The sequence below is a fragment of the Bubalus bubalis genome, chromosome 15 (assembly GCF_019923935.1).
Source record: "Bubalus bubalis isolate 160015118507 breed Murrah chromosome 15, NDDB_SH_1, whole genome shotgun sequence".
Taxonomy (NCBI): Eukaryota; Metazoa; Chordata; class Mammalia; order Artiodactyla; family Bovidae; genus Bubalus; species Bubalus bubalis.
The window spans coordinates 61097860-61110418 of record NC_059171.1 but is presented as its reverse complement, the minus strand read 5'-3'; positions in this window follow the sequence as shown (position 1 = coordinate 61110418).

Sequence of the window (12559 nt, the reverse complement as noted above, 5' to 3'; positions counted from 1 at the left end):
ACAACACACCCGTTACTGGCTTCACTCCCTCCATGAGTGCTGGGCACATTTCCTGGGATCAACTCCCTTGTTTCAGGTCCTGGGCAAACCTAAGCTGATTTTGAACTCACTCTGGACTATGTCCTGGCTTTCATCACTCCCTCCAGGACAGGCCATGGAATCCTCCACGTGACTGTCTGCGAGGCCTTGTCTCACTTATCCAGCAGATCTTTGTGAAGCAGTAAACGCACCATTGAATGAAATCTACCCCACCCAGGAGCCGCACGGTAAAGTGGGAGATTCCTAAAATGCTGGGAGTAAGGGTCCCCATGGCTTTTCTGCTTAAGCAAACACACCCACTCTCCATGAACTGAGCCATATTAGGTAGTGAGTGAAGCTCAAAATATCTGAATCACGTTCATACTCTCCAAATGAGTCATTTTTTCCAAACCTATGTAGCGTTTTATTGGCTTTAAAGATGTTTTCACTAGTTAAAATGACAATAATACTGTTTCCAGTGGAAGAACTTTTTATTAAAGAGTTTAATGATCCCAGACACTCATTACTTTTCTTTCTTGAAACACAGAACCAAAACATTTCCATCTCGTCCTAAAACATTTTTATGAAGCTAGCTCTCTTTGAATGCCATCATTGACTCAGTGAAGATGAATCTGAGCAAACTCCGGGAAATAGTGAAGGACAGGAAAGCCTGGTGTGCTGCAGTCCATGGGGTCACAAAGAGACAGACACGACTGAGCGACTGAACAACAGCATCAATGTTCTCCACCACTGAATTTAGACAGAAACCTCGTAATTCAGAATCAGATATAACATACTTTGTGTTGACTTAAATATGTAAGGATATATTTAAAGTAGCTTATTTTCTGTACCACAGAGCTATACAACATTCAAGTTGACATTTTAAAGAATCAAAATACAGAAGCTAAAAGGTAAGAGGGTTAATTATTGTTAGTTGGTCAGGAATCAAGTTCAAGACGCACACACAAATATATTCAGCCAAAGATGGCTGATACTCTTCACATCTCAGGCACCATTGGAAAGCATTCTGATTTGACAGCATGCAAAGCGAACTTTCCTTGTCACTGGGTGTTGATGAGAAGTTGGGGATATACTATTTCATCTTAGTTTTTGACTCGTGTGCATGTGGTGCTGGCGTTCTGCTGTGGACTGAAAGCCTGTGTTCCCCAAGTCCATATGTTAATGCCCCAACCCCCAGTGCAACTTGGGGCCTTCAGAGGGAATTAGCTCTGAAGGAATTAACTCACAGGAGGGCGGGGCCCCTGTGAGTGGGGTTCGTGCCTTTAAAAGAAGAGACATCAGGAAGTAACCTCGGTCTGCTTCTGCCACGTGAGCACACAGCGGGGAGACGGAGGTCTGCAAGCCTCAAGGACAGCACCTTGACCTTGGGTTCCCAGCCTTCTTAAACATCTCTTCTGTGAGCCTCCCAGCCTGTGGCATTCTTGTTACAGCAGCTCGAGCTGAATGAGACAACAGAGAGCTAGGGGAGCCTCAGAGGAGACGCTCAGGAGAGGGTAGAGGACAGCTGCCCCTGGCTGCCCAGCACAGGTTGGACGCTACCGTCTTGTCACTGTATGAGCCGGAAAGTCTGCCACGGCCCCAGAGAAGGTGCAGGACAGCTGGGCCCTCCCCGAAGTGCTGGAGGGTAGCAGCTCTGCGAGTGCCCTGTGGTCAGCACAGGCTCGTATGGGTGGAGGGGCCTGTTTATTCCCATTTGTTCTGCCCTTTCCCCGCATAGAGGGAGATTAAGCAAGAAGAAGAGGACAGGAATACACATTTATGACATAGACAGGATCTGGAGCCACGGACACACTTCCGCATGAATCTGCTCCTCACCCCAGCAGCCCACGAGGTCTCAGTTTCTCCTTCCTCTGATAAAAGCTGGGGTGCTTTCTACAGTCCTTTCAGGCACTGTGAGGAAGGGTATCTGTAACATTTATGGACAACTGTCAGTGGGAATGTACTATGTATACTGCTATTCCTCTGGAAAAAAATGTGTCCTCAAAGTAATGTTTATTCGGAAGGAGAAACCCACTCAGGAATGCAGCTGGGAGGCCACCCAGCCCGAGCCTCCTTCACTGTCACCACCGGGCTTGTCTGTCCGGAGGAGCCTGGGCCATCAGGCCCACACACGGAGTCTGGGAGGTGACAAAGTTTCCCTCTATGACCAGACTCAAGTCCTCTGAGCCCCCTCTGGCCCCCACGGAGAAACCTGAGCAAACCCAGTCCGAGGCCAACACCCAGGTGGCAGCTCCAGCACTAAGTGAGTGCTTGCTGGGAAACCAGAGCTGGCCAGAGCGCCTCCTGTCTGTTCCAGAGCCCGGGGTCTGGGCTTCGCAGGAGGAGCCAGACTTTGGTAAGAAAAATACCCATTAGCAAAGCCCCACAGCCTGGCCTCAGGGACCGGCTGCCTCCCTCCTCTGTGAGGCTCTCCTCCCCTGCCTCCTGAGCCCCCCCTCGCCCCTCCCTGCCTCCCTTCCCTTCAGATACCTGGTCACCTCTGAGCAAATCCACGTGGAGTTCAGGTCACGCTGGACTCTCTCTTTTGTCTGTTTCTATGAATTTTGACTAAAGGTAGCCATCACCACTCCAGTGTTCTTGCCTGGAGAATCCCAGGGACGGAGGAGCCTGATGGGCTGCCGTCTATGGGGTCGCACAGAGTCGGACACGACTGAAGTGACGCAGCAGCAGCAGCAGCAGCCATCATCACAGTTAAATTGTGGAACAAACGCAGCATTTTAAATCACCTATACTCCAATAAGAGGCCCATGTGGCTCTGATGGTAAAGAATCTGCCTGTAATACAGGATACCAGGGATTCAATCCCTGAGTGGGGAAGATCCCCTGGAAAAGGGAATGGCAACCCACTCCAGTATTATTGCCTGGAGAATCCCATGGACAGAGGTATAGTCCATGGGGTCGCAAAAAGCTGGACGCGACTGAGCAACTAACACTTTCACTTTCACACTCTGAAAAAAAAAAAAGAAAAGAAACCACAGTGGGACAAAAAAAGAAAATCCTGACTTCTTCACTGATGAGCTCTGTGACTTGGACAAAGTTTGGTTTTATGGATTAAACCTTTCATTTTATTTACTTAGTGAGAAAAAAAATTGCTTGTATAAACCTGCCAGAATCCTCTGTCCATGGAATTTTCCAGGCAAGAATACTGGAGTGGGTTGCCATGCCCTCCTCCAGGGGATCTTCCCGACCCAGGAATCAAACCCATATCTTTTGCATCGCCTGCATTGGCAGGTGGATTCTTTACCACTAGAACCACCTGGAGGGTCCCAGAAAAGATTATATTTTATCTTTTTTTTTTTTTTTTTTGGTATTAACTTGGTAGTTGTTATTTTAAAGGAGAGGTCACAGAAATGAGACAGTGCAATTCCTATAACATACAGGTTAGTTTGAGGATGCCTCCCAGCTCTTTAGGGCTGAAGACTGACGATGCTCATATTCAGACAGGCCAGAAATGAAGCCTTGACGGCCACAGTTGCCACTGGGACCCACCCTAGTCTAAGAAAACAATCCTGAGATCTCTTTTGCTGAAAAGAAAGAGTTCTTTGTGTTTCAACCATTCAAGGCGGCTCAACCCGCCCATATTACGACAGCATTGCTATAGTCATAGATTCCAGGAGAAGTTTCCAGGGAAGAACAAAGCTGGAAGCTGAGATTAGAGAACTCCAAAGAGCCTGAAGAAGACGCTTCATATTAAATATGCCTGACAGTGTTAACTTAAATAAAAATGAGGACGTAGCTGGTGAAAATATTTTAAGTTTCCTTTCAGAAGCATGTGCTGGAAGAAGATGAGAGAGATATTTTTGTGTTTCTTTCTTTCTCCTCTGATTCAGGATCAGAAATCCAGCAAGGTATTTTCAAACCATGGTCAAAACAAAGATAGTTCAGATGTGGTTAACATGTATGGTTACCATGCTTTTTAAAAATGTATGTTTTGATGGCTATATTTTGGAGATATTTTTAATAATTTTAACATCTAATCATTATCTGCATTAAGATATTTTAAAAGTGTAATCATATCCAAGCTGGTGTGGAGCACCTTTATGTACTGCAGTCTTTTAAAAATTAATTTGTAAACTAATTTATCAGTCATGAAAACAGTGTTAAGCTGATCATTCATTAGCATGCAGCTTCATCTTTGTGTCATAAACAAGTGAAAAGGATGCTTATGCATATATATTTTTTCCTTTTAGCAGATCAAATTCTGTACAGTAATACTGCTAACCCCTGATTTGTACACCTTTAGGTGACTCAGTGGTAAAGAATCTGCCTGCTAGGCAGGAGACGTGGGTTCGATCCCTGGGTCAGGAAGATCTTATGGAGAAGAAAGTGGCAACCCACTTGCCTGGGAAATCCCATGAACAGAGGAGCCTGGTGGGCTAGTCCATGAAGTCACAAAGAGTCAGACACGACTAAGCAGACATGCACAAAAATTATATTTGGAAAGATAAACTATGTTCCTTAAAAATGTCTCTCTGATATTTTCTTTCAATTAACAGATATAAAGGGGAAAAAAAAGAAATGTGACAGCTGAGAAATATAAAAGAGTCTATTTATTAACAACTAGTTTATAGATCAAGTTGAAATAATGAGCTGAAGAAACTCCTGGCAGACGCATAGGACTTGTTTACGTTCTGATTGCAGTTTAATAATTTGCTGATTGCATTATAACCACAGCAATATTGCATTTTAATCACAGGCATACATTTAGTTAACAAAATTAATGCCTTTAAATCACAATTTGATTTTTGCTAATACATAACCAGTTCTTTCTCTGTCCCTGCTCCAATAAGGGTCGTAATCAGTAAGCATGGTTTGGAATCAATTCTTTTTGGTGAACTCCCTAGCCATCGCCTGACTGTAACCGACTAAAGGCATTATCTTTCACACAGATGTGGAAAAATGAATAACGCTTCATAGAATAATGTATAATAAATTGGGAGCATGCCTCATCTAGCACAAACCTGCAATGTTCCTTGTGTGACTAAAAGCCACAATTACTCTGGCTGGGCATTGTCGTCTCTTCAGACTCTGGACACCGTCTACCTGGTGCTGAAGCTGTGAAGCCTCCGAGGACCAGCGGCTGGACGAGCTGTTGCAGGAGGGGACCCAGGCCACTTCACCAGCCCCACTCAGCTCTGCAAGCACCGTGAGGAGTTTACCACATTCCCCTCCCCATGAGGCAAGCATTGACTCATTTTTGTTTCTTTTTTTCTTTTGTCTGTGCCATTCAGCTTGTGGGATCTTAGTTGCCTGACCAGGGATCGAACCCATGTCCCCTACAGTAGAAGCAAGAAGTCTTAACCACTGGACCTCCAGGAAAGTCCTGAGGTTTTACTCAGTTTTGGTGGAAAAGATACGAAAGCAAAAATGACTCATCATCCACTGCCCAGAAAATCTCTGTGCCATTTTATTTATTTCTGCAAACTTTAAACTTTTTATTTAGTATTGGAATATAGCCGATTAACAATGTTGTGGTAGTTTCAGGTGGACATCAAAGGGACTCAGCCATATATATACATGTATCCATTTTCTCCCAAACTCCCCTCCCATCCAGACTGCCACATAACACTGATCAGAGTTCCATATGAGATATAGTAGGTCCTTGTAAGTTACACATTTTAAATACAGCAGTGTGTACATGTCCATCCCAAACTCCCTAACTATCCCTTCCCCTACCACCTGCCGGCAACCATAAGTTCATTTTCTAAGGCTGTGAGTCTGTTTCTGTTTACTAAATAAGTTCATTTGTATCATTTCTTCTTAGATTCTGCATGTAAGGGGCGTCATATGATGTTTCTTCTCTGTCTGACTTATTTCACTCAGTATGACAAGATAAAATGAAAGTGATACACCTGTGGTAGAAAACTCAAACAATGCAGAGGGGTTTGTAGTGAAAAATCATTACTTTCTATTCATTTCCACCTCATTCTCTTCCTAGAAAGACCCTTCCAGCAGAGTTTTCTAAAAATAGAAAAATATTATGTTACTTCTTTAGACCTGAGATGTGTTTTTTATAATAGGCCTGTTCTACTTGAACTATATCACTAAACCATAACAGCGTCAGGCAGTATCATCTCATTTTTACAGATGAAGAAATGGATTGGATGGCTGAACTCACCCAAAGTTATATGGCTGGGAAGCGGTGACCAGGCTTTGTGCCCAAACCCCACAAGTCCAGTTATTTTGCACTGGATGGGTTAGGGGGCCATCAGAAACAGGAAACCACACCAGTTATTTTAATGGAAAGAATTTATGTAACAACATTCACTAGTATTTAAAACCAGAAACCTCAAAAAGGTAGACACTTCTTCCTGTCACCTGGACTATGAACGTGATGGTTGGAGCCCTGGGCACTATATTGGACCTTGAGGTAATCTTAAAGATAGAACCATGGGACCCAGAACTTTTTCACTTGAGAGTGAAAAAGCAGAAAATCTCAAGTGACTGTGGAGTTTATGTGTGATAGAAACAGATGTTTATCTTGTTTAAGTCACTGTCATTTGGAGTTTCCTTTATACGTAATTCAGCATAATCCTAACTATTTATGGATACAGGATTCCATGAATATTTAATACATTGCCTCAGATCATTCAGTTTGTTGGAGCATAGCTAGGACTCAAATCTAAGATGCACTCTTCTTCTGTAGCTCATAAAATGTGAATAATAACACATAATATATTTATATCATTCATGTCAGTTCATTAACTCAAGCTTTCTTTCAACAACTCCATTGGCATAATTTACGGTACTTAAATGAAGTAGCAGAAAAAGACTAAATATTAGGATCAAAGCAGGATAAGACAGTGTTTTCCTTTAAAGTTTAAACCATCTATTATCTAGATCACTGATTTCTTTCTTTCTTTTTTTTTTTTTACATTTTAAAACTAGGATGTGGTTTCATCTCCGCAGTCAACTTCATCCTTACCAAGCTTCCAGTGACTGAGTTTATGAAAGAACACAGCCAGGTGGCGCTAGTGGTAAAGAACTTGCCTGTCAAAGCAAGAGAAGTAAGAGACGCAGGTTCAATCCCTGGATCAGGAAGATCCCCTGGAGAGGACAATGGCAACCCACTCCAGTATTCCTGCCTGGAGAATCCCATGGACATAAGAGCATGGCAGGCTACAGTCCATGGGGTCACAAAGAGTTGGACACGACTAACTTAGCATGTAAGCACATGGAAAGGTGCAGTAATTCTGAGCATTATAGCTACTGTTGCAAGTCCTGTCTGGAGCTGCTGGGGGCGCTCTGTGACTTCTAGGTCAGGCACTGGTCTCCTGCAAGACAGGCTACTGCATGTGTGGTAATGAGGCTTCAGAGCTCAGAGAAGAAAACCCACTGAGAGGCAGAAAGCTCGTTCAGTCCTTTTCTCGGAACTCACCTGATTTCCATGTTCTTTAGAGTGCTAGGCAGGATAGATTTTTGCTGATTAGCCTTTATTAAGATGATGGCACCCCACTCCAGTACTCTTGCCTGGAAAATCCCATGGGCGGAGGAGCCTGGTAGGCTGCAGTCCATGGGGTCGCTGAGGGTCGGACACAACTGAGCAACTTCACTTTCACTTTTCACTTTCCTGCATTGGAGAAGGAAATGGCAACCCACTCCAATGTTCTTGCCTGGAGAATCCCAGGGACGGGGGAGCCTGGTGGGCTGCCGGCTATGGGGTTGCACAGAGTCGGACACAACTGAAGCGACTTAGCAGCAGCAGCAGCCTTTATTTTATATTTTAAGTTGAAGAGTCTAAATCAATCATCTGAAAAGACCACATGTTAGAAAATGTAAATCTAAGCCAAAATGACCAAAAAAAAAAAAAATTGATTTCAATCTTCCTAGGTACATTCTTACCTTTTTCATTTATATACTCACTTTTAAGCCATCTTAGGTATTTGAGGATGTCAATAAATTGATATAGTAAATTAGTATAATTAACATAATTATAACATAATATAAATTAAACTGTATTTTGTTTGACATTTAAACATATACTGGTGAGTTAGGCAATGATTAAAAATTATACCACTAGGGCTTTGATTTAATTAGTGTTCTTGAACTTGAAAGGTACAGTTGCTAGGTAATAAAAATGTTGAACTGAAATCATTTAGTCACTTCAAAGACAAGGACCCTTTCTTTAGTCCCATATGATATTTAAAAGTCTCTAAAAGGAGAGCTGTTCAGAAAGGGCAAATGGGGTGGGAAATCTGATTTTCTTTATGGCCATGCCACAATGCACGTGAGGTCTTAGTTCCCACACTAGGGACTGAACCCCTGACCCCTGCATTGGAAACTCAGACTCTTAACTACTGGACTGCCAGGGAAGTCCCTGGGTGGGAAATTTTAAATGCTAATGATTCAGTTCTTAGTTTCAAGCTACTTTAACCTGGTGAGAAGGTGCAGAAACACTGGGGCTGGCTATGGAGGTATCCGAAGATGATGCAAAAGGAGATGAGTGGAGAGGAGCATCATGGGAAGGCACGGGAGGATGGATGTGGCTGGAAGGATGTGCGAGTACCAGTCCAACAGCCCTGGGACTTACGTCAGCATCAAAGAACCTAACAGCCCGGGAGAGGGGTAGCAGCTTCCTTTGGGCTTGGTGACCAAAAAGGTAGACCATCCAGCCTGGGGCACTTCCGAAAATAAGGGGAGTCTCTAAGTTTAAAAAAATTGAACTCCCAATGGCTCTATTATGGTGGCAGACTTGTAAAATAATTGCATTAAAAATTATGTTAAAATGTACATTTTCTAAAAAATAAAAATAGCATATATTTGCATATATTAAAGAAAAAACTTAAGCTACTTTATACTGATTATCTGATCATTAAAATGACAAGAGCAGGATCATTATTCTTGGTATATATTCAAACACTTCAATTTTTTAGATGTATCTTTTTTTCTAAATACCATGGCACTGGTACTTCTCTGAAGCATGTTTTACAATTTTCTTATTTTATTAAGCTTTTAAAATGAAAATTGCCTGCAGATGTGGGCACAGGGGAAAGGATTCTGAGTCGCTTGTACCTGAAGGGAAGGGAGAGGATGGCAGAAGGGACAGGGGGCATTGCTCAGGGACCAGGTCAAAGGGTGGACTGAGTTTCATTTTCATCTCCTTCATAAATAACTTAACTTGGCCTCATTTAGAAACTCATGGGCTTCCCAGGTGGCTGAGTGGTAAATAACTTGCCTACTAATGCAAGAGATGTAAGAGATATGAGTTCGATCCCTGAGTCAGGAGGGCATGGCAACCCATTCCAGTACACTTGCCTGGAGAATCCCACGCAGGCTACAGTCCATACTGTAGCAAAGAGTCGGACACGGCCGAAGCAATGTAGCACGCACAGAAACTCTTCGTTTCTGTGAACAGTTCCAGGAATGACCTGAGATCGCTTTGACTCTACTTTTGTGGCTGCATCTGCCCTCTTCTCTCTGAGCATCAACCCTGCACTTGGGCAGCCCCTGGCCCGACCTACCTGCTTCACAGGAAGCAAGTCGATTTCCTGATCCCTCTGTGGGGTGTGGTCCCCTCTTTAGACTGTCCCCAGCCTGGGTGCCAGGGTTGGTCGGGATGCAGCTGTCCCTGGTTGTCCCCATGGATATGATCCTCATAGGGTCCGAGTGTCTGGTCACTTTTGGGGCCCAGGTGAGGTCTTCTAGAGGACGAGGGTGGCGCCCACAAGCCCCAGGGTCTCTCCATTGCTTTCAGCATCCGCCAAGTGTGACAGTCGGGCTGGGCCGTGTTCAGTGCAGATTATGGTGTCTGGTATTACTAACCCAACACCCCTGCAAAGACATCATGGTCCAAAGACAATGGCACCAAAATAAACATGAGCTTGAAGTAAGAAAAGGGTAGCGCTGTCCCTCTGATCCTAAAACAGGCAAAAAAAAAAGTCAGATCTGGCCATAAACCATACAAAATTGAGATTATCAATAAAAAAACTTTGATAAGTATATTTATAAATGTGACAATAATCCTCGGCCCAATATCTTGTGAGGCCCCAACAATAATGTAGAACCATCCCAGAGAGTGGAACATGTACCGGTCAGACACCCAGACCATGAAGACACATGTCTACATCTTTGTAGACAGTGTCTCTTGTTGGTTGTTAGAAAAAGAAAGTTCACATGGAAAACAAAAAAGAAAAGAGCAAATACAAATTCGAGCAAAATAAATGATAATCTTCAATGTTGGGTTTTCTAGACAAACACTGAGATTCCTTCTGAACAGAAGTTTGCCCATCATAATGACCAGGCCACCCCCTCCTCCTTCTGGAGGTTTGGGGGCCCTTTGCTCTTGCAGCCCTGGGAACGGTATAGCCTGTGAGAACCCCCACATCGTGGGCTTATGAAAAATGCAGCGTTAAGATTACCTAACTTCTTGCTGGGAAATAATCCCCTTCTTGCAAAGCAGTTCTGAACGGATGACTGTCGATTTTATATGTGATGCCTGAGGTGGCCTTCATCTTCATCAGTACTTAATTCAAACTTAAAAGAAATTATTGAGTTAGATGAACAAGTGATTAGAAGCTGTTTTGCGAGTTTTTGTTTTTAATAACAAAAGGCAAAAGTCTCATGATGTTTGAGAACCACTGAAACCCCTTGGAACACAACAGGGACACATAGGCTGAGGAGGCTGGGTGACTGCTGCTGGCAGCCAGGAAGGGAGCGTGCCTTGGGAACAGCGGACGTCTCAGTAGGGGTGCTGGAAGAAAGGATTGTGGGACTTGGGCTTGTCTTAGATAATGTGGGAGGAAGGTTTCTGCTAAGGCATGAGGCTGTCGGAAGGCAGGGACGACTCTCTGACTGCATATTCTGGGAAATGAGGTCTTGCTTCTAGGGCAAAGCTAGGGCCGGGGTCTGTGCAGAAGCTGCATTACCTATCCTAGCCAGCAGAGGGAGATGTTTGGTCATTTGTGCTTGAACGGCAGATGTTCCAAGTGGACAGTGATTTTGCTTTTGCCTTCTTGGGTCATGGCCTCAGAATGGCTTGTCCGATATTGGTGAATGTCCTGTGAATGGTGGGAGTTCCACAGGAGGACACCAGCCTCTCTGTGAGTGCCAAGCATTGGTTATCACTGTTGTGATAGTAATTGTGTCCTTACTATGAAGGATTTTGTACTTTTAAAAAGTTGTTTATTTATTTATGACTGTGCTGGGTTTTCATTGCTGCAAGGGCTTTTCTACAGCTGTGGTGCACACGCTTCTCATTGCAGTCGCTTCTCTTGTTGCAGAGCGTAAGCTCGAGAGAACAGGCTTAGTAGTTGTGGCAAACGGGCTTTGTTGCTGTGTCATGTAGGATCTCCCTGGACCAGGGATCAAATCCGTGTCTCCTGCTTTGACAGGCGGATTCTTTACACTGAGTCACCAGGGAAGCCCCAGGATGTTGTACTTGTTAATGGATATTTTTTACTGTCAGTATGGAAAATGTATTCTTATACTATGTAGATACATAGTTATATGTAGAAACGCAGACCTAGGGGCTTATGTATCTATATGTTGCACTTTGGCAACATGGACACCAGTCTGCTTCCTGCCAAATGGCTACATTCAGTCCCTGGTCCTCAGTTTTGAGATGATGAGTGTTGATACAGCAGATTAGAACTAGCACGCTTGTTTCCCTGGTCCCCATGTCCGCGATGGTCCAGGAGTGGATGGCTTTACCACCACCTGTTTCCTCAAGATCCCAAGACAGACTTCTCAGCGACCCTCTGTCCATGTTGGGTCCTGGCCTTGCAGTGTCTCCTCACTCTGTCTCTCTTCTCACTCGCCTCTCCCCTTCCACATGGCCGGGAATATCATTTTCATAAAGAACAGCTCTGATCATGATGCTGCTTGGAAAGCAAGGAAGCATGCGGGGGACACCACGTTAATCCTGATGCCCTCATGACCTTGAAGACTGTCCCTGGCTGGTTGACAACATCATCTCGTGTCTGGGCTAACTTTTTAGCCCAGTGTGAAATGTTTTTTCTTCCTGTCTCTGCTCGGCACAGTGTGACATTTCCTCCCAGTGGTCAGTGCTTGCCACCTCTCCAAGGGGAAGTGTGTCGCTGGCTCTTCTCGGACCCTCATCATGTGTGTGTGAAGCCTGTGCCCTGCTTGGGTGCCTGGCCCCTCTCAAGATCCTGGTGTGATCAACAAAGGACAGGCCGTGGGGCAGAGGGTTGATGCCAGCACCGCAGCTTGCAGACTCCTCGCACCCCCTCCTTCCACGCCTCCAATCACATCTCCCCAGGGGCTGCTGTAGTTATAAGAGCAGGTGCATCTCTCTCCACCCTCATGGCCAGACCACAACCTCTTAAAGAACACTTGTCCCAGCAGGCCCAGCACAGGCACTGGTGTATCATAAACTCAAATATTTATAGAATGTATGAAACAATGTGTAAGCAGAAATTAAATAGAGGCATCAACAGAGATTACAATGAAAATACTTATGATACATTCTATTAGTACCAAGTCTTAAAACTCTAGTGGGCTGTAAAGTACTGCTAAAGCAGTGGCCAAGCCTCGTCTTGCCACTTTCATAACAACATATT